Source organism: Vombatus ursinus, unplaced genomic scaffold (assembly GCF_900497805.2).
Source record: "Vombatus ursinus unplaced genomic scaffold, bare-nosed wombat genome assembly UNPS02014804.1, whole genome shotgun sequence".
Taxonomy (NCBI): domain Eukaryota; kingdom Metazoa; phylum Chordata; class Mammalia; order Diprotodontia; family Vombatidae; genus Vombatus; species Vombatus ursinus.
This window is the reverse complement of record NW_020954582.1, coordinates 8,698,637-8,724,832: the sequence shown is the minus strand read 5'-3', so window position 1 is coordinate 8,724,832 and position 26,196 is coordinate 8,698,637. Positions and strand designations below refer to the sequence as shown.

At 42.4% G+C, this 26,196-nt stretch overlaps 1 protein-coding gene and 1 pseudogene across 5 annotated transcripts in view; one reads left to right on the top strand and one right to left on the bottom strand.

The window, feature by feature from the left end:
• Positions 1–26,196, top strand: part of LRRC7 (leucine rich repeat containing 7) — a 589,282-nt gene that overhangs the window by 355,693 nt on the left and 207,393 nt on the right. The gene's annotated exons all lie outside the window — the stretch shown is intronic.
• LOC114051698 lies at positions 23,223–23,321 on the bottom strand (annotated as a pseudogene).

The following is a 26,196-nucleotide window of genomic DNA, read 5'->3' as shown; positions in this document are numbered from 1 at the left end:
CCCCAAAGTGAACTTAGCTGACTCAGAATGTGGCAGATCTTTCCTCAGTGGAGGCACTCACCAAAGACTGGTGGGTAAACTGTGGGGGGAACTCCTGCTCAGCTGCTAATTGAACTCACTGGTCACTGAGGCCCGTTCTGACTCCAGCTTTCTCAGGTGGCATCACAATGAAATAAATTCGATATCATTTGTACAGGTGTGCCTGTGCATCATCGGCTAATTGAAACTTCCCTTCTCCTCCAAACCTTCCCAATTTGCTTACTTGCTAAAATACGCTTTGAAGATTATTTAGAAGCACCCAGATAAGAGCAGCTTAAATGAAAAACGTACTCCTGGTGTATGACCAAACTATTCCACATTTTTTCCTACTATTCTTATTTTTTCCTATAATGCTTAAAAGTGTTATTACATTAGTGCTAGTATTTAAAAAATCAGCAGCATGGCTTCATAGGAATTAGACTTCAAAGGGACCCCAGAGAACACTGAATCCAACCCCTTCATTTCATGGTTGGGGAAACCAAGGCCCAGAGAGATGGGATTTGTTCAAGCTTATGCAGGTAGCAAAAATAGCCTCTATCCATACCCAAATCTGACTCCAAATTTCCATTAGTGTTTGCCTTGACCCAAAGATGATTTTCTCCCTCTGAAGTGACCTCCTTCACAAACACTTGCTTAGTATGTGTATATATTGTCCTAAAGTACTCAGTGATCACAATGAGGAGTCTTTCCTCAAGACATAGAAGTTCCTGGCACTTAATAGGTGCTTAATAAATACTTTTGTTGTTAACATCTCTCAAGTAACACCTTCAAAGACACAGATCCTTTTCTGATCCCCAGTGCTACCAGTGGCTTCCTTCCCTAACCACCTTGTATTTATTCTGTATATACTTAGATTGTCTCCCCAGTTGAATTTAAGCTCCTAGTGAGTGAAGATATTTGTATCTTCAGTACCTAGCACAGTTGGGGAACATAGTAGGTGGTTCATAAATGCTGGTTCATTGAAGATGCTGCCCGTCTTCCAGTGGTGCATATAGTCTAGTAGGGTGCATATGACAGAAGCACAAACAAAAGTAATGCAAAGTAGTAGGAGGTAGGTGGTGTAGCGGATAGAAACTGGAGCTGGGATAAGAAAGACTTGAGTTCAAATCCCACTTCAGACACACACTAAATGGGTAACCCTGGGCAAGTCACTTAACCTCTATTTGCCAAAGTTCCTCATCTGTAAAATGGGGATAATATGAACACCTACATTTTACAGTTGTTGTGAGGTTCAAATGAGATAATATTTGTACAGCAGTTCGCACAGTGCCTAGCACTCTATATAACTGCTTGCTAGCAACAGCAGCAGTAGCAATAGCAATAGTAGTAGTAGTAGTCGTCGCAGTAGTAGTAATTGTTGTTGTTGTAGTGGTGATGATGGTGGTGGTGGTGGTGGTGGTGGTGGTGGTGGTGGTAGTTGTAGTTCAGTAGTTGTAGTAGTAGTAGTAGTAGTAGTAGTAGTAGTAGTAGTAGTAGTAGTAGAAGTAGTAGTAGTAGTAGCAGTAGTAGTTGTTGCGGTGATGGTGGTGGTGGTGGTGGTGGTGGTGGTAGTTGTAGTTTAGTAGTTGTAGTAGTAGTAGTAGTAATAGTAGAAGTAGTAGTAGTAGTCATAGTGGTGGCGGTAGCTGACATTTACATACTCTAATGTCCACAAAATGTTCTCTATACATGACCTTATTTGAGCTCCATCACAACACATCAGAGTAGGAACTTTCAGTATCACTGAGACTCACTCTTCCTCCTCTCATTTTACAGAAGAAAAAAATGAGGTTTGGAGAGGTTGAAGTTATTTACTTATGATGACACAGATAGAAAATGTCTGAGGCGAGATTTTAACCTAGGGCTTCCTGAGTCCAAGACAGTCCTAAATCCTATCTTCTACCTGATATAGACTCCAAAAGAGACATAAGGAAAGTTTAAGGTGGGCACGGGGGGGAGGGGCGCACAGGCATTTTGAAGGGAGGAAGAGAGAACTCCCTGAGGATCTAGGAACGCTTCATCTTTTGCAGTTAGAATTGAATCTCAGAAAATCAAGAGTCAGCTTCTTAGTGACAAGAAGGATGAGTTTAGCAGCTAAAGAAGCTATTTAAGAAAAAACTGCAAGTTGTTTTAAAAATTCTGCATCTAGAAAAACGATTGTATAAGAAAATGGTTTAATTTGTTAGCACCAACTTCTGTGACTTTAATTATTATCTCTGTTGTAAATATCAAATACAAGTGTAATGCAATGCTAGCCTGTAATCGCACACCCCAATTTCAAGAATAAGTATTTCAGAATGATTTACAATGTTCATTCTCTATAATCTTTCATTATGAGAGATGTGACCCATATAAACATATATGATACATGTGTGTGCATATATAGATGAGTATGTATGTATAGCGCCTCAAAAGCCTTGATGCATTTTCCATTTTTCAAAGCCTTGTATTTGAAGGGAGTTTAGATTAAGGTCCATCTCAAGCAATGATTTCACCAGCATACAGGAAGTCTGGATGCAGAAATGCCCTTCACAGATACAGATCAACAACTTATTGGTCACTGGCGTCTTTAGAGGGTTGCCCAGGGCTCAGAGAGGTGAGATACTTTGCACAGGATCACACAGCCAGCATGTGTCAGAGAAAATGATGATGACTCTCAAATGTGTGTACTGAGGAATGACCCACTACCTCTGAGAAGGAAGGGAAAAAGATGTGCTTTCTGAAGGTTCATGAAACTTCTGACCATTAGGCTCTTTAAGGGTACTGAGTGACTTCACTTGAATACCTTCAGAACACTGACTTGATTCTCATCGAAATATTGGCATCCTGTTATCCTGGCTTTACATGTGATTTCTGAGGGAAACGTCTCTGAGAATAGGACCCGGCTACATAAACTCATTGGCTAGAGAAGTCTGAGGGGGAAGGGGTGGTGTTGTTGGGAAGGAGGAAGGAATCCTACCTCACAGTCAGTTCAGGCTACAAGAAGGGAAGGGAGATAACAGGACAAAAGGTGAGGGAAACATTATTTTCCCTGCTAACATTTCACTGACGCTTCCTTAGAACGCTGTGCCATGACACCAAAAGATTTGTGAAAGAAAGGTGTGAAAACAGGAATCATTCTCTTGTTGCTAATATCGCACTGAAGCTGTCTACCTTCAATCCATGCTGCTGTTTTAAAGGACAAAACAAAATAAACATGGGGGTGAAAAGTTCTCCCAAAGCACAAGTGTGAGAAAGCATTGAGCTGAACGTGATAGTTTTATCCTAAGTGAACTTCCAAATTGGAGAAAACTCTTTAAGAAAATCTGCCCAGCACTTCAGAGAGGAAGGCCCTAAGTAAGTTATCTTTTGAAGCTAAAGAGAAGGCAATTCTAAGTTACACGTGGGTTGGTGGGAAGATGGCATTTCTCCCTCCCTTCATGTCCATTTTAACTCTGAATTTCTGATACCCAAGAAATAATTTCCAACTACCACAACTTCTACCAATTGTTTTAGCCAAGATAAAAATTATGTGTCAGAAGAGTGTTGCTTAAAGAGACTTTTAGCCTTCAAAAAGACATCTTTAAAAAGAAAAAAGTAAAAGGAGAGTGTTCAGCTTGAGTTCATTTTATAAGATTTCAATCCAGAGTCTTTAGGAAATGTGGCTTTCTGGTTCATTGCCAATTAGTTTTATTCCTATCCTGTTCTGCTAACTATAATAGCATGTCATTTATCTAACACCTCCAGGGAATGAGATGTTCCCATAACTGAACCTTCTAGACAACTTGAAATGCTAAGACTTAAAAAAATTAAAAGGTGAGAAAATAGATATAAAACCCTAGGGAACTGCAAAGAAGTGCTGGAGCAGGCCAGCACCTTAGTTACAAGTAAACAGACAGCATCTGTTTCTAAGGGGTAGCTGTAGGCTGGCTGGGTAATTTGGCTCTGAACAAAATCTAAGGACATAGGAGAGCCACACCTTTCCTAGGGTGGGAAGTAACTGTTCTGTGGCAGTTCCTTTTCTTAATCTTCACTTGGGAGATAAAGAAGTTTGAATATTTCATTCAAGCTCAAGCTGGAGTCCAGAATATCTAATTGGCCAGTTGTCTAATGCACACCAAAGTAAGGGTGTTGGTGCAAGTGAATTTCTAGACTTTTCTAAGCTATATTGTAAGCAAAGTTGAATTTCAAACCTAGCTACCTTCCTCATTCAGGAAGTGCTGAAAGCCTACAAACTTTGCACCAGAAAGCACAATGGCTTCCCAGTATGGAGGAGGGGATGAAGCTGGGAAGACAGTTGCTCTGGAAATCCATGATTAGATGTTGATTTCCAGAATGTAGATCACATCCATGTTCAAAAGTATGTGCGAATTGCACACATATAACTCATATCTGAATGCTTTCCGTTTAAGGGTGAGGGAGAGAGAAGAGGTGGGATAGAATTTGGAACACAAAACTTTAAATAAAAATTTAAAAAAAAAAATAATGCCCAAAACCACAATACCTAGTTAAATGGATGGGGACAATTCTCTCTTTTGAATCAGTATCATGTCTGATGCCTTTAATTTAGTGTGAATAAGATTTGATATTTTGAATATAGGAATGCAATTAGAGACACTCAAGCCACCCAAGCTATCTAAAAGTTGAACAATTTGTTTCTGGAAATTGTGGGCTCCCAGTTCTTGGAGTTCTCTAAGAAAAACCTGAATAGTTGATCACTTTTATAGATGGGGGTGGGGTTGGGGACTGGATATGTAAGGAACTTCCAGATGAGAAAATTCCCTCTATTGGTTCAGGTTAGGACATTTTCTGCAACTTATATAGTTTGTGTAGGCCACTAGAGTGAAGTGGCTTGGCCAAGAATTTATTACCAGTAAAGATCAAAGGTCAATCGATCGGTATTAAACACTCACTGTGTGCCAGGTACCATGCTAAGCACTGGGGATACAAAAAGGCATAGAGCTCCCAACCTAAAGAGGAGACAACATGCAAACAAATACAGGCAAACAGTCTATATACAAGATAAATAGGATGTAATTAGCAGAGGGAGGGTACTAGAATTAAAAGGGGCTGCAAAAGGTTTCCCATAAAAGATGGGATTTTCTTTTGGACCCCAAGGAAGCCAGAATGTTGGTATTTGGAGCAAAGGAGGGAGAGCATTCTGGGCATGGGGGACAGCCAGGGACAATGCCCAAGAGATGGAATGTCTTGTTTCTGGAACAGCCGGGGCTCCAGTGTCACAGTATTGAAGAGTACGTGTTGGAAAGTGAGAAGACTGCAAAGGTACAAGGGGCAGGCATTTTGTATTTAATCCTGGAGGAGATAGGGAGCCACTGGAGTTTATAGAGTAAGGAAGTGACATGATCAGATCAGATCTGTGCTTCGGTGGCTGAACGGAGGATGGACTGGAGCGTGGAGAGGCTGGAAGCTGTCAGACCCATCTGAAGCTGCTGCCATAGTCCAGACACGAGGTGTTGAGGGCCTGAACCAGGGTGGGAGCAGCGTCTATCAGAGGAGTCAGATGAGACATTCATCCGGATCTCCCTATTTCCAAGGCCAGCTCTCTAGCCGCTACATCACTCTGCTTCTCCCATCTTAGGGGGTATTTTTTCTCAGGGATAGATTGTACTAGATGACTATTAAGGTCCTTTCCAAATCTAAAGTTCTGTGATTCTAGAAAATTATTCTTTACTTAAAAAAATACAACAGCAACAGAGAAATTGAAATTCTGTATGGCTATTTCTTTGCAGACAGTTCTGTAACAAAACAGTTCCAAGAACTATTCTAACCAAAGCAAAGCCATCGATATTAATAATTGAATAATCATTTATAATGAATAATCAATATCAATGAAATCAATTATAATCAATAAATAATCAAGACATTAATGTTTTCTGTTGATGACTTGCATATGGGAAAAAATTGATCTATCCAGCTTTCTATAGATTATGGCACCATAATGAGTTCTTGAAAGTGTCCTTGAAAGTTTGCCAGTATAGACTGGGTGACCTTTTGGCAAGGGTACTGTCATGTGGCAAAGATTCCCATAATATAAGAGACTGAACTATAGTGGTATGCAAATTACTTGGGGAAAGTGCTCATTTTGATGGGGCAGCTCGGTGGCACAGTGGAAAGAGTTCCAGCCTTGGAGTCAGGAGGACCTGAGTTCAAATCTGGCCTCAGACATTTGACACTTACTAGCTGTGTGACCCTGGGCAAGTCACTTAACCCCATTGCCTAGCCAAAAAGAAAAAAAAGTGTTCATTTTGATAGGGTTTTGTTGTGTGACAGCCATGGCCATTCAGGAATGCTTCTAACAGTGAGTTTACTCCATACAGCTGACCTTGACCAGCTGGCACCAGATCAAGCTGGTTTTCCCATCTTTAATAAGTTCTCTGTCAGTTGATTGTTAGAGTTAATAGCAAGTAGTTGTATTCATTGCTCTTTGCTGTTGTGTTTTAAATTTTTGAGTTTTGTTAATGGATATGACTTAAGAAAATGTATAAAAGTTGTAGCTCTTAGTGAGTGACTTGAGTGACTTTTAGAGCTATTGCAGCAGCTGTTGGGATGGAGAAGTCCAGCATTTCAAAGGAACCTTCAAGTCCACAGTAAAACAAGGTCAATCATATCAACATATAAATGAAAGTGAGGTTGAAAATGAAAATCCTTGAAATTCTTCTAAACCATAGTGCCTCAAAGCTGGACCCCACCCTGCCAAACACCAGGTCTTAGCTGCAGACTGATGTGAGGCCTTGGATGTGGAAGAACAATGTAAATGCCTTTCTCAGTGAGCCTATCAGGGCTTCTTAAACTATGGGTCACTGAAGGGGTCTCCAGTGGAAAAGGTTTAAGAAGCCCTTGTCTACATCTCCATCCAAAGACACTGTGTAGGATACTTCCACTGTGCCAAAGGAGAATGTGACCTTCGATGGCAACCCAAGACCCCCTCAGCCTCTCCACCCCAAAAATACTGCATTGCCAACAGGCCTTAACAAGGAGGTAACTTGAGTGGTAACCAGTTGCTCTGATGATATGCAAGAGGGAAAGGAGAGAACTTTCCCTCCCCAAACCTAACCCCCTTGCAATGCTCTGGTTCAAACACAGGTGTTTCCTTCCATCGTCATATCCAACTACCAAACTGGAACTCAGATTGCCGAAATTCCTTGAGCTATTTAAAGTCCCCAGAGCCATGGCTAGCTTGTTTGTTAAGTCAATCCAGTTCCTTTCTTGATTGATCAAAGAGGATCGTACCTCATGAAGGGACAATAGAGCAAAGATGCATCTCGCTTACACGTTGAGACTTCGTTATATGTGACGGCATTCTGTGATTCTATCAGCCGAGCTAGGACTAGGGATCGTATCCCTTCTTCCTGACCTTTATAATGTATACTATTTTGTTTTGTCTTTGGGTCTTAAGTGCCTTATAGTTCCTGGCACATAGTGTGTTCTTAGTAAATGCTTGTTTACTTGAATCACAGAATTTCAAGAGCTGAGAGGCACGTCAAGGGTTCATCTCAACCAACCTCCACCTCAACAAGGACACCTCTTCTGCAGCAGTTCTTAACTTGTGATCTGTGGACTTGCATGTGCTTAATATTTAAAGTTAGTCAGTCAATATTTATTAAACACCTGCTATATGCTAGGCACTGTGCTAAATGCTATAAATATATTTTGATAACTGTATTTGATGTAATTGATTTCTTTTGTAATCCTCTGTATTTTTGGTACTTTAAAATATGATTCTGAAGAAAGCTGCATGGACTTTGCCAGACTGCCAAAGGGGGTCCCTGACCCAAAAAATGTTAAACACTCATGGTCTATAACCTCCTTGACAAGTGGCTGTGCAGCTTCCATTCTAAATCCTCAAATGAAGGGGAATTCACTACTTCCTGAGGCAACCCTTCTATTTGGAACCACTCTGATTGGTGGGGAAGTTTTTTCCTTATCCTGGGCTGGAATCTGCCTCTCAGCATCTTCCACTGATTGCTCTCACTTCTGCTCTCTGGGACCAAACACTCTTCCTCGGGATAGTCCTTTACACCACTGAAGACAGTCACCACGCTTCCACTCATTCCTTTAGACCCCAAGTGCAGGTCCCTAAAAGCATTAGGTGAGATTTCCACCGTATCTCTTTATCAGTCATGCCAATATGTTTTAGGCATGTGTTGATTTCTAAGCCCAAGTGTAGTATCCCTCATGTGATTTATTCTGATGCTGTTACTCATTTGATTTACCTCCAAGTCACTAGACTAAAATCTGGTGATGGAAGTCTTCTCCATGATAATATGCAGATAATTGTTATAAATGGCATGGGCTTTTACCTGTCTCCAGGCACATGTTATCAAGTTGTCATCTGGTCACTGTGTTTATGACTGGAACATATGATTCTCATATTGAAAGCTTGAGGATATGCTGATCCATAGCTTACAATTTTCTTTTTCTTTTTTTTTGCAACTATTATTTTATTTTTTTCCAATTACATATAAAGATAGCTTCCAACATTCATTTTTATAAGATTTTGAGTTACAAATTTTTCTCCCTACCTCCCTTCTCTGCTCCCTCCTCAAGATGGCAAGTAATCTGATCTAGGTTATACATGTGCAATCATACAAACATATTTCCACAATAGTCATTTTGTGAAAGAAGAATCAGAACAAAAGGGAAAAGCCATCAAAAACAGCGAAAATAGTATGCTTCAGTCCATCAGTTCTTTCTCTCATTATGGATAGCATTTTCCATCATGAGTCTTTTGGAATTATCTTGGATCACTGTATTGCTGGGAAGAGCTAAATCTATCATAGTTGATCATTGCACAGTGTTACTGTTACTGTGTATAATGTTTTCCTAGTTCTGCTCACTTCACTTTTCATCAGTTCGTATAAGTCTTTCCAGGTTTTTCTAAAGTCCGCCTGCTCATCATTTCTTATAGCACAATGGTTTTCATTACATTCATATACCACAACTTGTTCAACCACTCCCCAATTCTTTGCCACCACAAATAGAGCTGCTACAAATATTTTTGTACATGTACGTCCTTTCCCCCTTTTTATGCTCTCTTTGGGATACAGACCTGGTACTGGCATTCCTGGGTCAAATGATATGCACTGTTTGATTGCCTTTGAGCATAGTTCCATATTGCTCTCCAGAATGGTTGGATCATTTCACATCTCCATCAACAATGCATTAGTGTCCCAATTTTCCCACATCTCCAGCATTTATCATTTTCCTTTTCCATCATATTAGCCAATCTGATAGGTGTGAAGTGGTACCTCGGAGTTGTTTTAATTTGCATTTGTCTAATCAATAGTGATTTGAAGCATTTTTTCATGACTATCGATAACTTTTATTTCTTCATCTGAAAACTATCCATTCATACCCTTTGACCGCTTATCAACTGGGGAATGACTTGTATTCTTATAAATTTGACTCAGTTCCCTATATATTTGAGAAATGAGGACGTTATTGGAAACATTTGCGGTAAAAATTGTTTCCCCTCTTTCTGCTTTCCTTCTCTTCTTGGTTGCGTTGGTTTTGTTTGTGCAAAAACTTTTTAATTGAATGTAATCAAAATGATCCATCTTGCACTTCATAATGTTCTCTATCTCTTCTTTGGTCATAAATTCTTCCCTTCTCCATAGATCTGACAAGTAAACCATTCTCGCTCTCTTACTTTGCTTATGGTATCACTCTTTATGTCTAAATCATGTACCTGGTTTTGACCTTACCTTGGTATGGAGTGTGAGATGTTGGTCTATGCCTAGTTTCTGCCATACTATTTTTCCCAGAAGTCTTTGTCAAATAGTGAGTTTTTATCCCAGAACCTGGAGTCTTTTGGTTTATCAAACAGTTGATTACTATAGTCATTTGCTACCGTCTTATGTACCTAACCTATTCCACTGATCCACCGCTTTATTTCTTAGCGAGTACCAAGTAGTTTTGATGATTGCTGCTTTATGATATAGCTTTAGACCTGGTATGGCGGGCCACTGTCCTTTGCATATTTTTCATTAATTCCCTTGCTATTCTTGACCTCTTGTTCCTCTAGATAAATCTGTTATTATTTTTTCTAATAACTTGCAATGTTCAAAACAACCCTGCCCCAGTTGTCTATTGTATTACAAGTTTCTTGAGGTCAAAATCTGCATCATTTCCCTTTTGGTCTCCTCACAGTGTCATATACACAATAGGAGTTTAATAATATTTGTTGAATCAAAATGAATTGAATTGAGGAAGTGTTGTCATATATGGGACAATAGGGCTAGTTTTATAATTTTAGTGATAGCTTTTATTGATACCTTGGTTTTTATATAGCCTAGATTTCCCTTGAATAATTCCCTCTCACCACTGCCAGAGAGCTATCCCTTATAACAATGTTTTCTTTTTAATTCAACAAAACAAATCAGTGCATCGGGGGGAAAAAAGAAACAAATAAGCCTGATGTTGTATTTGATGTTGCACACCCGTGGACTATCACCTCTGCAAAGGAGCCAAAGGAGATTTTATCTCTTCCTTTAGCTCAAGTTTGAACTCTGTAATTTTGCATCATTCATTTTCTTTTGCTTTGTGGTGGTTGTTCTTTGCATTTACATTTCAGCAGGTGTGTATATTGTTTTCCATTATTTGCTTACTTCACTTTTATCAGTTCATGAAAGATTTTCCGTGCTCCTCTTTATTCATCATATTCTTCACTTCTCACAGCATTCACTCGGCTATTTTTTAATCACATCCGAATCTTTTTTTAATTAATTAATTATTTTTTGGTGAGGCAATTTGGGGTTAAGTGACTTGCCCAAGGTCATACAGCTAGTAAGTGTCAAGTATCTGAAGTTAGATTTGAATTCAGTTCCTCCTGACTCCAAGGCTGCATGTCTAACTCTTAAAGCCCCATATGGAGCTTTCTTGGCAAAAATACTAGAGTGCTTGACCATTTCCTTCTCCATTTCATTTTACAGATGAGGAAATTGAGGCAAACAGGGTTAAGTGACTTGCCCCAGGGTCACAGAGCTAGTAAGTGTCTGAGGGCAGATTTGAACTCAGGTCTTCCTGACTCCAGGCCTGGTACTCTATCCACTGCACCACTTAGATGCCTTGATTTGAGAATGAGTGAGCACTAATAACTAGGAGGAAGGAGAAAATCTTCTTATAGAAGGCAGCACCTCCACTGGGTCTTGAAGACAGACTACAAAAAAGCATGGAGAGAGAGAGAGAGAGAGAGAGAGAGACACTGAGAGAACGAGAGAACAAGACAGTGACAGAGACAGAGAGGCAGAGAGAAACAGAGAGACAGGGAGATTGTCATGCAAAGGGAATAGCAAACAAGCAGATTTGACTGGAATAAAAAATGTGTAGAGGAAAACAAGGTGAGATAAGTCTGCCAAGGTAAGCTGAAGCCACTTTTAGGTCTCTAAATACCCAGGAGAGAAGTTTCCAAAAGGCAGTTAGAGTCACTGAAGATTCAGGGACAGGAGAGTGACATGGTCAAACCCGGGTTTTTTGGAAGATTGGTTTGGCCGTGGAATAGAATATAGATCAAAGAAGGGGGAGGGAAAAACAGAAATACTAATGAGGAGACTATTGAATTATCCTGTTAAGGAGTGAGCCTGAACCGAGTTAATGGCTGCAGGAGAGGAGAGGACAGGATGGATGTGAGAGATTCTGGGAAGATGGATTTGACCACCTTTGGCAACTGATTGGAGATGAGGATGAAAGGCGAGTGAGGAGTTCAAGATGATGCTGAGTTTGCAGATCTGGGTCAGTCGATCAATAAGCATTTATTGAGCCTCCGCTATGTGCCAGACACTGTGCTAAGCATGGGGAATATAAAGGCAAAAGCCTGCCCCTCACCCCAAGGAATTCAGAGTCTGATGGAGAGATAACATGTAGACAGCTACATACAAATAAGATCTAGACAGGACAAACTGGAGATAATCAAGGGAAGGCACTCAATTAAGGGGGATCAACAAAGGTTTCCTGCAGATGGATAGATTTCAGCTAGGATTTGAAAGAAGCCAGGAGGCAGAGATGAGGAGAGAGTGCATTCCAGGCATGGGAGACAGCCAGAGAAAATGCCTGGAGTCAGGAGATTCAGGGTCTTGTGAGAGGAAGAGCAAAAAGGCCAGTGTCACTGGATCTCAGAATGGGTGGGATAAAATGGTATAAGAAGGCTGAAAAGATAGAGGAAGCTATATTGTGAAGGACTTTGGATGCCAAACGGAGATTTTATATTTGATTCAGAAGGTCGTAGGGAGCCCCTGGAGTTTATCAAAATTTATCTGACATAGTCAGACCTGTGCTTTGGAAAAATCACTGTGATGGCTGAATGGAGGATGGTCTGGAGTTGGGAGAGAGTTGGCCAGCAGAGTAGCTGTTAAATTGTCCAGGCCTAAAGTGACAAGGCCTTGCACAAAGTGGCGCTGTCACAGGAGAGAATGGGGTATTTATGAGGGACATTATGAAGCTAAAAATCTACAAGACTTGGAGACAGGTTGGCTGTGTGGGAGGAGGATGGGAAAGAATGAAAAGTTGAGGATGATACACCTATGTTGTTAGCCTGGGAACCTGGGAGGACAGAAGTACCCTCAACAGACATAGGGAAGTTCAGAAAGGGGATGGGTTTGGAAAGAAAAATAATGAGTCCAGTTTTTGACATGCTAAGTTTAAGATATCTATGGGACATCCAATTTGAGATGTCTAACAGGGAGTTAACCGGGAGTCTGGAGGTTAAGAGAAAGGTTAGAGCTGGCTAAGTAGATCTGAGAATCAGCAGCATAGAGGTGATTTTAGAGCCATTGAAGCCAACCAAAAATGTATAGAGAATGAAGAAGGTTCAGAACAGAGTGCTGGGAGATGGCTGCCTTTAGCAGGGGTAACCTGGATGGAGATCCGGCAAAGTAGATTAAGGAGTGGTAAGCCATCTAAAAGGAGAGCTTGAGAAGAGCAGTGTTGTTAAAATTTAGTGAGAAGAGAACCAAGGAGAAGGAGGTGACAGTCTCAAAGCTACAGAGAGGTCAAGAGGGGTAAGATTTGGGAAAAGGCCATTCAAGTTGGCAACTTAGGAGACCATTACTAACTTGGAAAGAGTAGGATCAGTTGAACTATGAGGTTGGAAGCCAGGCTGCAGAGAGTTAAGAAGAGAGTGAGAGGAGAAGAAGCAGCTGAATCAAGATGTTAGGGTTCGTTTGTGGATGGGGGAGATGTGGACATGTTTGTAGGCAGTCAGCAAATAAGCAATTGAAGCTAAATGAGAGGTTGGGGATGACAGAGGAGCCCATCTGCCGGAGAAAAGAGGATGCAAGGGGATGACCTGTGCATTTAGAGAGGTTTGTCTTGGTAAGAAGGGCCATCTCTTCATTTGAGACAGGGATGAAGGAGAAGATAGTGGCAGAGTGATATAAGATGAGGAGGATGAGGGGAGCAGAGGCAGCTCTCAACAAATCACCTAAACTTTTCAGTGAAATATGAGGCAAGATTCTCTGCAGAGTAGGGAATGGGAAACCATGGGAGATTGGAGGAGGGAAGAAAAGTTTTAGAAAAGGCCCTATGGTAAGTGAGATATTTCAGAAGATAAGAAAGGATTGCCTTGCCATAGTGAAAGCCTAGTTGGGGTTATGCATCATAAATTTGTAGTGGATTCAGTCAATACAGTTTCTGGATTTTCTCCACTTCATTCAGCAGCAGGTGTGTAGGAACAAAGGCAGCATTTGGTAGGAGTGATCCAAGAAAACATGGTGGTGCCCTCAACAGAAACAGGGAAATTTATATAAAGCTTCTGCTGGATTTCATGTTGTTGTGGTTGTTGTTTGGAGGGTCAAGGTGGGAAGACAGAGAGCATGAGTTCATCTGAACATGTGGAGTTCGAGAAGAATACAGCACATCACCCAGAGATCTCCCCAGCAGTTGGGGATGGGAGACCAGAGCTCATTCAAGGACTGGGTAGAGATTATGTCTTTTAAATAAGATTTTCAAAGAAGCTTAGAAAAATGTTATAAGAAAGAGAATGTAATAATATTCATCAGCTTATTACCAACAAATAGGATAAGATTAGGTCCACACTTAAAATTTGGAATGAAGACTCAAAAACAAATGGACATTGAAGTGAAATGAAATGACTGTCTCGAGATCATATAGGCAGTAATAAGCATGGAATAATCTACCAGGAAGGAAGCTTAGAAATCACCAAGAGCACCTCTTTGATTGCAAAGATAAGAAAGCAAAGGCATTTTAATGTGCATATCACCTTTTTAGCCTTAGGTTCACAAATAAGCATTCTGACAAAAAATAAGAATAGTGAACTAATATTCTTCTGGGAGAAAAGAAATTGTCCTCTAAGAAATGAGCCATCAATTCCTTCCACTCTTTTCATTGTAAGGAATCAAATGAAAGCATATTTTAAAAGTAATATTCTGTTGGCCTGCTGGAGAGTGGGAAAGATAACTTCAGCATATCACCATCAAACATTCTGATCACAAGCGCAGTGACAACTTCTCATTTGAAAAGATTTGCAAATTATAACATTCTGTCCCCACTGTATAAAAATCATAGGCGTTCTTCCTTCTGCAGTAATGATGAAAATAACCTAATCCAAATGGGAAACGTTTCCTATTGAAGCACCTGTGTTTGTTTGATGATAAATTAAATGGATGTCTGCCAAAATAGCCACTTTACCCCAGCATTCAGTGTTCGCTCAGCCTGATTACTTGAAATGGTGATCGGTGCTGAATGAGAAAAGAAGGCCGGAAAGATAACCCCCACCTCCACCCCAGCACTTGGCATCGGTCTCTTCTCAGTCGGACTATCATTCCAGGGCTAGAGCTCTTCACCGCCATGCCCACACACATGTCGATATCCCTATCTCCTCACTCCCAGACCTACTACTGGCTCCCAGACTTCCAAACCATACTGTCTCCTGGGAACTTCCCTCAGCACCTGGGGCCTCCTCACCTTGGAATGTCCAGCTACCCTGGGGCCTTCTAAATGTGGAACGTTGCTTCGTGAGAACCACCCCTTACTCCATTGGTGACTTCCATTCTGGGCAGAGGCCCAGGCAGTCTCCATTCCCCTTCAATCCTTGCTGCTACCTCCTAAACTTACCTTTGTCCCCCACCTTCCCCTCCTTTTCAACTTCCCTTTCCTACCAGGAAGAGGAGAGAAAGGAAAGGCAAGAAGAAACTTGAAGGTTCACCCACTATTTCATTCATATGCCCCTATTTTTACTGTCTAGAAAAAGTCAAGCTGGAAGGTCACAGAGTCCAAAGCCTACATTTGTCATGTTCCTTCTTGCTAAAGGTCACATGGCATGACAGAGTGCTTACTACAGTGCCTGGCACATAGTAGGTGCTTAATAAGTGTTTATTGATTATTGACTTAACTTGTTGACTTAGCACTTAGAAATTAGCAGGATCCAATTTCAAATCACAACTCACATAGTTAATAGCTCTGTAACTATAAGCAAATCACTTAATTTCTAATAGTCTCAGTTTTCTCATCAGTAATATGGGAATGGGGGCAGCGAGGTGGCACAGTGAATAGAGCATTGGCCCTAAAGTCAGGAGGACCTGAGTTCAAATCCAGCCTCAGACACATAACACTTACTAGCTGTGTGACTCTGGGCAAGTCACTTAACCCCAATTGCCTCACCAAAAAAAAAAAAAGATAATATGGGAGTAAAAATACGTAGCACTGAAGAATTAACCTTGCAGGTTGTGGTGCCGGCCAAATGAGGAGCTCTGTAAAATGCTTGGCAGATACACATGAGGAGTGCGTGGGTGTGCCCCCATAAAATATGTATGTCCACACAGGTTCTAAATGCAGTCCCTGGTTACATAAGTGCCAGGCATTTTTATTGCCTTAATTATATTATTATTGTTATCACTCCACTCTTTTTATCTTTATTTTCAATGGAGTTCAGATGCACACAGTTCTAGGACAAGTCACTAACCTATTACTGCTCCTTTTGGGTGAATATTCAATGAATTATTGCACAGCAGGTAAAAATAATTTGTATTTGTCATTGAGTGAAAGTGTTGGGTTAGAAACTCATCTTCTATAGACTCATTAAGAACAACTTTGGAACAACTCTAGTAGCAGACAGGGTGTCATCGTCCTGATAAATATGCTTCTTATCTCCACTTGAGGTTGTCTTCTACTCGGTCCTCGTACTGTGAGAACTTTGCGTTCTATGCACTTAATTACTATTAGGATTAGATCCAGGTCTGTTCTGAGTACTGGAAGCAACCAGAAGTTTGCCTTCCCAACTCCAAGAGTCAGGAGAGGGCGCCTTCCCTTTTTAAGGGATGAGTCAGTTCCTAATCAAAGGATTCCTTTTCTATTAACAAGGGAAAGTCAGCTCCTGGATCCAGTCACTTGACTCACTCCCACCTGCCTACTATTGTCCCGCCTGGCAGAAACTAAGGGGAGTCGTAACTTATTGCCACCCCCCATCCCATCCTGTGCTGCAAAGAGCCAGAAGCTAACTCCTTATGTATTTTTCAGAATGTCATGGCAGGCAGACCCCCAACATACAAGTTACTTGAAGTCACAATCATTTTATGTAAATGTGAGCCAGGTTTTTTTTTTAAAATGCAATTATAATTCAGAGTTTTTTGGTTGGTATTTCTTCAACTGAAACAAGTTTTCATTAAGGGCCCTATTTTCACTCCTTCCCCTTGTAAGCATTTTTCATTGTCGAAATTTTTTATTGCATTTCCCATTATGAGATTCTAATAGCTCATCAGACTCCTTTTTTTAAGACCTTTTTTACCTCTGAGTGAAAATTGCCACACCTGTGTTTTAACAGACTCATTTGTGGGCCCAAAGGATATTCATAAAAAGTAAAAAAAAAAAAAAAAAAGACGAACTGACTAATGACCATCTGAAATTTCTCTCCTAAGTGATGTTCTATTAAAGGACAGTTGAAAATGAATACATCTGACTTAATTTACACCTAAATTTGATTACCGAATGGAATCCAATTTTACTTTTATGTAGGAATAATGACTATTAACACATTGCCAGGAAGAAAAGCCACTACTGGCATCCATCAGTGGCGGAGGGTATCAAGTGGCATTTTCAAACGGAAGATCACAGAATCCTGGCTGCCATCTGAAAGTGCTACCGGCCTTTTGCGGATGAACAAAGAGTCTAAAGTTAGGAGAGAGAAAAAAATCTGGAAAGAAAATGACTTTGAAGGCAAAACGAGCAGAAATGAAGACAGAGAAATAGAAGAGAGAAAAATGTTTCCACTTCCTTCTGAGAGAGAAGGCACAAAACAGTTCAAACTGAAATGGTCGTTTCAAAATAAAGTTGGAAATGGAAGCAGCTTGGGAATGGGGATCAGAATAACATTCAGAGAAACAAAGTGAGAAAGGAATGTGGATTGTTCAAGTGACTCAAAATGAAAATTTTTTAAAAAGCTAGCAGCTCGAGGTTATTTCTGTGAATGTTTTCTTTTTTCAAGCCTAGTAATTAAAGCAATTCCTCCATTCATCTAATGCTTTCCAATTAAGCAGAGTTTCCATGTAAACTCCTGAATGCTGCCCAAAATCTCAATGGAACTTGCTGGTCTGTGATTTGTATCCTCCACACTCGCTTTTTGAAAAATCAGGACAGGCCTGGCCCATCCTTCGGCCTGCAGCACCTCTCTGTTCCCATGACCTTTAAAAGGTCTTGGATGCAGGCTCAGCCACTCACAGCCATCTCACTCAATCAGCGCCTTGGGATATAATTGTCTGCCCCAGCGATGTTATGCCCAAGGGTTCCATGGGAGTCTAAGAGAGATCGTTCTAACATTAAAGACAACTTATGGGTCCAAGAGTATGGGGCATTACGCCTGCTGCCTTTCCAAGGGACTCCTCTGCTCTGGACTCATGTACATTGCCCATATTGGGTTCAAACCTGGCCTCTAATGGGGGAACAGGGGTGGGCAGAGGTTAGATTCCCTTTTTGAGGCAGCTAGGCTGGGCTCAGAATCAGTAAGATGGGTTCAAATCCAACATCAGAAACTTATTTAGCTGTGTGATCTTAAGCGAGTCACTTAATCTCTATTTGCCTCAGTTTCCCCAACTATAAAATGGGGATAATATTAGCACCCACCTCCCAAGGCTGTAGTGAGGATGTACTGAGGTAATATTTGTGAAGTACTCAGCACAGTGTCCAGTATATAGCAGGCACCATAGGAACGTTAGCTATTATTATTTTTATACCCTTTTGTTTGTTATTCTCCTCCCACAAATGCCCAGCACTCATTAACGGCTGTCTCCAAAGTGACCAAGGATCTCTTCACTGCCAAACTGAATGGCCCTTTGTCAATCCTCATCCTTCTTGACCTTTCTGCAGCACTTGATGTGTCCTGGGATCCTTTTCTCCTTAACACTCTCTTCTGTCTAGGTTCCACAACCTTACTCTTTCCTGGTTCTCCTTCTACCCTCTGACTACTCCTTCACATTCTCTATTGCTGGATCTTCATTTGAGTCACATCCACTAATCATGGATGTCCTTGAAGGGTCTGTCCTGGGCCCTCTCCTCTCCCTCTTCTATTATATATATATAAAGAAATTCTTGGTCACTTTGGAGAGAGAGCCATTTCAGTTTGGGATGAGATTGAAAACCAAACTGTAGAGAGTTAGGAAGAGGGTAAGGCCTCGAGGGAAATGAAGGCACCAGTTATAGATGGCCTTCTATAAGGGTTTGGCAATGAAAAGGAGAAGAGATATATGAAGATAGCTAATGGGCGTGGATGAATCGAATAAGGGAGACACAAACATATTTGTAGGCAGTAGAGAAGCAGCCTGAGGTCAAGGAGAAATGGGAGAATAGGAATGACAGAGTGGGCAGACTTCAACACTGAACGTACCACGGAATTGGGATCATCTGTACGTAGGGGTTGCCTCAGAAAGGAGAAGGGCTGCCTCTTCCTGGGAGATAATAGTGCAGGAACAGTAAATGAAGGAAGGCACCTGAGTGATGTGAAATGAGAGGAAAGGGAGAAGAGGGAGCTCTCAGGGAATGGCCTCAATTTTTTTCAGTGAAATATGATGCCAGGTTTTCAGCTGAGTTGGAGTGGGAGGAGGTACAAGCCATGGGAGCTTTGAGAAGGAACATAAAGGTTTGGAAGAGTTGCTATGGTGAGTGGGATGGTAAGTTAATTAGGGAAGGGCAAAAGGATTCCCTTGCCTCACTCAGGGAGGACCCAGTGGAGATTTTTGTAGCACAAATTGTAGTGGACCCAAACATCGCACTTTCATGATTTTCTCCATCCTTGCTCAGGGGCTGAACAGAAGCAGTGGCTGGTGGGAGTGATCCAAGGCTGATGTTTAGAAGGAGTAGTTCAGTAGTCAGGATAGGGGGGCAAAGTGCTCAAGAGAAGAGAACTGATGTGTCCACCTTGGGTGTGATGATTGTTCACCTGTGCAGGAAAGGACACTCAAAAGAGGCAGCCCCAAACCCAGGATCCTGCTTTCATAAGGCAGGGCCTGGACGCTAGCCATGGTGTGCTCATAGCAGCATAGGGACAGGAGTGGGGCAAGGGACCAGTTGCCTTTCCTGCTCCTTCAGGGGAGGTCCCAGAGTCAGGCGACACCACCAGGTCAGAACTAAGTGAGTCTAAAGCTGTTTTTGCTTCATAACTAACGTGGCCCCATCCCTTCCCCTGCTTTCAGAGGGTGGAGAGGAAGAGTTGGGGAAGAACTAAGGGACCACCCAGGATTTGCCTCCTCATACCAGGCTGACTACATCTCCCCATTCAGGGTTCTAGGGTGCCCTCAGGGATTTAGGGGTGTCTACTGCTATTGGCTCAAGCACCCACCAGCTGTGTCCCCCACCAATGTCAGCCACCAGTGACAAGTGCCCCAGTTCCAAGTAACCACATAACAACAATTAGTTGGTACAAAGGGATCTTTACTTTAAAGATATAGTAAGACTAAAGTAAAGAAGACTAAAGAAATACCTGTGGGACATAACTCTCCCCTTAGTCTCTGGAGAGAGAAAGCAAACTCACTTTTACCATAGTTCCCGCATTGGTACCACCAAGTTCACATCCAGTGACTTCAGGATGAGCGCTTGTCTCAGCTACCCTCAGCTGGGTCCTGAAGGTCACTTCTAAAGGGTCTCTCTGGACATTGTTGCTGCCTTGGATTCAAAATAAGGCCTGGAGTCTGACTCTGGGATTCCCACGGCTCACTTCCCTGACCTCTAGATTAAACGTCTTCTTCACCTGCATCAGAAAAGAATGAATTCAGAGACCAAGGACCAATGACCATGTGGTGGGGGTCGGGGAGAGGAGGTCCTGAGGCCTCTCTGCTCACAGCATTATCTCTCACCAGATGCCACAAGCAAAGTGTCAAATGAGATCCCCCAAGAGCCCAGCTGAAGACAGAGAGGTGACGAACCTAGGATGAAGCCGATTCAATTTTTGAAGGATGTCCCCAGTTACAACTGAGCAGCCAATAGAAAATGGCCCCTCCTCACCCCAGACCAGAACCCATTACCAAAAGCTTACACATGCCCATGGTCCCCCCCGGCCCCAGGCTCTTCTATTCCATGTCATCACAACTCTCCCAAAAGCAGTCTCCTCTGGGGAAGTTTGCTCATCAGTGGGTTAGCTGATCCACTCTGTCCGTGGGCCAGAGTCCCGTTATACTATCACCAAAGCACATAGCCACCACAGGGCACGAATTAGCCAGGGAGTCCCAGAAACAACCAAGTACTGAGTTATCCGTGTGGACGGCCAGAATCAGGAAATGTTCATTGGAGCATCCCCTAGTACCACTCTGGTTACACAGGTTGCTTCTCATGTACAATTCAAGGTATCCCACCCACCCCCATCACCACCAATTCCATCATCACCCTTTGTACGTTGACTACAGATGCTACAATAAGCCAGGAGGGCAAAGAGTAGACTCGAGTCTGGAAGCCTTGTAATGAAGGACATATTCAGGATAGACAAGCAGACCAGCAAAGTCTTGCAGCAATTCAAGCTGCCGGGCAGCCCATGCTGCTGCTAAGAGACATAACGCGGAATGGTGGACAAACTCAGCCCCAAACAGTGTGTGTGGAATCTTACTAGCGAGGGAAGGGAAAATTCTTCTGCCTCTGCTGGTGAAACGGAAAGTGCATTGGATCCGAGGTCACAGCACTCACTGTCCAATCCTGGCCCCAACAGTAATAAGAGCTAATAAACATGGAGGACTTCAAGGCTTATAAAATGCATTCTGTTTCTTATCTCTTTTGATCCTCACAGAACCTGTGGAGTCAGTCCTATTACTAGTTCCATTTTGCAGATAATAATAATGATGATAGCAACACTTACATGGTGCTTTACAAATACTAACTCAACATCCTTGGAAAGTAAGTGTAATTATTATCCCATTTGACAGATGACAAAACCAAGGCAGATAGAGGTTAAGTGACTTACCCAGGGTCACACAGCTAGTAAAGGAGGTAGATTCAACTCTAAGACTGCCACTATTATACCCCACCACTCTACCTCTCAAGTCCTGGTCATGTGACCTCAGGCAAATCAGTTACCTTCTATGACCATCAGTTTCCTCATCTATAACCTGGGAGGACTAATTCATGACCTCTAAGCTCCTATCCTGCTGTAACATCCAATAACCTTCTGAAAATCATGAGGTTAACTGGAAGAAGTAAGTTGGTTCAAAAAGGTGTGGTACCATGTCAGGAAGCATCCTTGTTGACCTAATTCTCACAAGCAAAGATAATAATATTTAACAACTATACAGCCTTTAAAATGTACAAAGAATTTTTATAGCTATTATCCCATTTGATTTTATAACAATCCAGAGAAATAGTTGCTATTATTATCCCCATTTTTGGGGATACCGAGGACACTGAGGCTGGTTAATCGTCTTGCCCAGGGTCATGGCTGGTGAGTGTTTAAGATAGCAGTTGAACTCAAATCTTGACTCTGATGTCCAATACTCCAGCTACCCCTCCACCTGACTGCCCAATGAGAATCTAAAGATGCCACAAAATATTGGTGATGGCTGTTAAAAATGGAAAGGAATTGGAATTCTAAGGAAGGAAATCAAAGAAATGATCGAGTTGAGGAGGTGGGGAGCAATATTCAGAGAGAGAACTGAAATTAACTTTAAAAAAAGACTTCTGAGAAGGGCCCATCCACCCGTGGGAAGGAAACCAGGAGTTTAGAAATTCTGAATGATTCTCGAAGTACAAAGAATCGTTTACCCCTTGCTTTGCCCATGGCAAGTGTTTGAAGTTTGCAAAGAATTTTCTATGGAGTACCATCACATCTGTGCTCACTAAAGGGGGTACCAGCCGGACCTGGCCGATAAGGATGCTGAGGTCCTGGGCACTGCCAGGACTCTGCCCAGAGGATGCCAAGGCTCCAGGTACTACCAGGACTCTACCAGCTACAAAGTGTTGGAAGGGAGGCCCCAAGGCCTCTCTTCAAGACTCCAGGCCCAGGACTCCTGCCACCTTGTAGAAGAAGAATAAGAAAGGGAGGAAACACTGGCAGAATTCCATCCCTGCACCTGTGGTGGAGACCAACCCATCCAATCAGAGCCACAGCCTTTGTTTCAGGGGCACAGAATATGGTCACGGGGCCAAGTGGGAAGGAAGGCCCGGTCTGGCCTTGAGCTCTACCATGAGACATCGAGGTCCTGCTGGAGGCAGAAGAGTCAGTCCCAGTGGGGCTGAAGGAAAGGCCTGTGTTCTACACCCTTTGCTCCCCAGGCCTCTAGTAGGGATCCTTTCCTCCTCATGGTTCTATCCCTTCTTCCTGGTATTTTGCAAAAGAATTAGAATTTTCTCATTTAAATCTGTTTCCTAGGGACTTGTACATAGAGATATTAAGAGGCTCACCAACACAGTACAGGACACTTCATAGGGTGGTATTTCATGTGAAATGATTTGGAATTATTGGCTCACATGCAATTCCAGGAGGCCTTTCCTAATCCTCCAAATGTCAGTGCCCACTCTCCCACAAATATTCAGTTCAGTCATTTATCCAGTCATGTCTGACTCTTCATGACCCCATCTGGGGTTTTCTTGGCAGAGATACTGGAGTGATTTGCCATTTCCTTCTCCAGCTCATTTTATAGATGAGGAAACTGAGGCAGACAGGGTTAAGTAACTTGCCCAGGGTCACACAGCTAATAAGTGTCTAAGGCCAGATTTCAGCTCAGGAAGATGAGTCTTCCTAACTCCAGGCCTGGAGTTCTATCTGCTGCGCCACCCAGCTGTCTAAAAATATTCATAAATGTGCATGCCCTCCTTGCTCAGGGGCCATGCTGCTCTTCTCTGCGTCATTCCAGTTTTAGTATATGTGTTGCCGAAGCAAGCACCCACAAAGATTACCTTTTATTTAATTTGCATTAATTTCATATGTACATATGCATGCACATTGATTCTTCTGACGGAATGTAACCTTCTTGAAGGCAAGAAATATTTCATTTTTGTGTCTGTGTTCTCAGCACCCAGCACGATCCCTGGTATATAACTTGTTTAAGATACTTCCTAAAATGTTTCCTTTTTCCATATGCCTATTTGTAGCAATATATGCATAACTATATCTCTACAGCTATATATCACATATGGATACATTAGATCAAATATATATCATATGTAGATATGTTAGATCATAGATATAGCTAGCTACATTTATATAGATAGATATATTTATATCATGTTCTCTGCTCTGGATCATACTAAGTCTGGAGATTCGAATTCATTCTGAAACCTTCAGTATAATCGGAGATTTCCTTTCTGCAGCAGACCTCTCAGCAGGGATCATTCTTCCTGGTGACATTTAAATAAAGCATCACTGGCATTACCAGCTTCCCATGTTCTTGCATGTGTTTGTAGAATCATTACTCGATGGTCACACTTCGCCTACGCTTTACAAACTGATAAAGAGGGAAGATGGATAGCACTGGGAAAAGTCTGCCTTCATAGCACAACAGCGTCCAGGTCATGGAAACAAAAGGCCTCCTTGTGCTCCAGGCTGGTCAGGCCACTTCAGAACTGCCTTGCCTAATTCCAAATACCATTATTGGAAGGACAATGGAAACCGGGAAAGTATCCAGAGGAGAGCAGCCAGGGTTGAGAGAGGTTTAGAAATAAATAAGTAAGGGTTTAAGAAACAAAGTGTGTTTAGCCTGGGGAAAAAAGAGAGAGAAAGAAATGAGTGAAAGGGCCAAACAACGTATTTTCACTCAATGCAAGGAAAAGATCGCTTACAATTAGAGGCATTCCAAAATGAAGCGAATGCCCTGGATATCCACCATTGGAGGCACTGGCTCCAGCCATGGCCAGATAGGGTCTGTCCTGGACACTGTGGAAGGGGCTTCTGGTAAAAGTACTTACTATGGGACAGGTCAGACCTTATAGACCTTTAAGGTCCGGGGCATTCTAAACTCTGTAACTCAGCAGGAGCATAAATCTGTGTATGGATTACTTTTTCATAAGTGATCATTTTCTGGAGTTGTGTGAGGAAATGCCCCAATAACTATATAATATATATGTATGTATATTATATAGATGCATATATTATCTATTACACACACATACTATAATGGTGGAAGTCTTTATTTCAAAAAATGGACCCTGATCTATTTTTGCCATGATATAAATTAAAGACAGATCAAACTTCTTTGGGTCTTGTTTTCCTTATCTGTAAAAATAAAGCAGTTAAACTACAGGATTCCCAAGGTCCTTCCCAGGTCTAACACACATGATTATATGATGCTATTTTCCCCTGGAAAGGCAGCCCAAGGAGAGGGTTGGTATTCCCCTAAGGAAGACCTAGTCCAGGTATTAGCTCTGACACATGGGAACCTAGACTAGAACAAAGGAACCTCAAAGACCATCCAATCAATCAGCAGCATTTATTAAGCACCTACTAGGTGCTAGGTACTGGAGATACAATGGCAAATATGAAGCAGTCCCTCCACTCAAGGGATTTGTGTTTAACTTGGAGAGACAACCAGTATCTGTAATAGAAATTAATAAAAACAACTACCATTTACATAGCACTCCAGGTATGCAAAGCCCTTTGAACAAAGCATCTCATTTGATCCTCACAACATTGTGAGGTGTTTGTTATTATTGCCCCCATTTTACAGATGAGGAAAGTGAAGCTAAGAAAGGTGACTCCACTTGGGTCACACAGCTAGTAAGCAAGCGTCTCAGGAAGGACTCTAACACAGGTCTTCCTGATTTCAAATGCAGTACATTAGCTACCACACTGCCTAGCTGCCTCATGTGTGGAAGTGAGTGTATACAGATATACACATGTGGCAGTGGCTGTGTGACCCTGGACAAATCACCTCTGTTTGCCTCAGTATCCTCCTCTGTAAATTACAGACAATAACACTTATCTCCCAGGGTCATTACCAGAATCCAAGGAGATCACATTTGTAAGGAGCTTTATAAAAGTCTGTTTCCTTCCTCCCTTCCTTCTTGTGTGTGCTCTGACCACTTGGCTCCCTGGTGGGTGGCCCTTCCCACAAGCCTCCCTCAAAGAGCCGCCCCCTGGAAAGGTCAGTGGAGCTCCCTGGGCGTCGGTTTCCTCCTCCAGCCTACAGAGCTCAGTTCAAGCCTCAGAGGGCAAACATTCGGAATCCACAGCGGGGGTCCGGGAGTCCGTGGCCACTCACACCTCCGACGCTGTCGAACCACGGATTCCCTTTGGGGCCGCATCAGGCTGCTCTAAGCCGAGCACTCGGTCTCCTGTTATCATCGCTTTGCCATCCATCAATCCGACGCTGCTGGCAAGGATGCCCTGGTCCCAGGGCTGTCCAGCTGTGCTCTGCTACCACCTGCTGGGCTCTCACTGGCTAGCAGACAGCAGCTCCACGTTACCATCTGCCACTGGAAAGCAGAGAGGGCTGCAGCCCTCTTCATCCTCATCTCGGGGCTGCCAGCCAGGAGGAGGCCAGCGATGCCTCGCAGAAGAGCCCGAGCTAAAACCGCCTCTCGTTTTAGCTGATTAGAGCCGCTGTGGATGCTATGTCCACGGTTCCAACCAAGGATCTGACTTAGAATCACAAAATTCTGATGACCCTGATTGCGAGCCCGTATCCCTAACCTTATGTGGGGGCTCTGCTCACAAAAGTCTATATAGAGACTGCGGTCAGCCTCAATCCCTAAATCCTGCCTCCCCACCCCCCAAAAATATCCCAGATTAACACACAAATGAACATGCGAATGTGGAGTCCA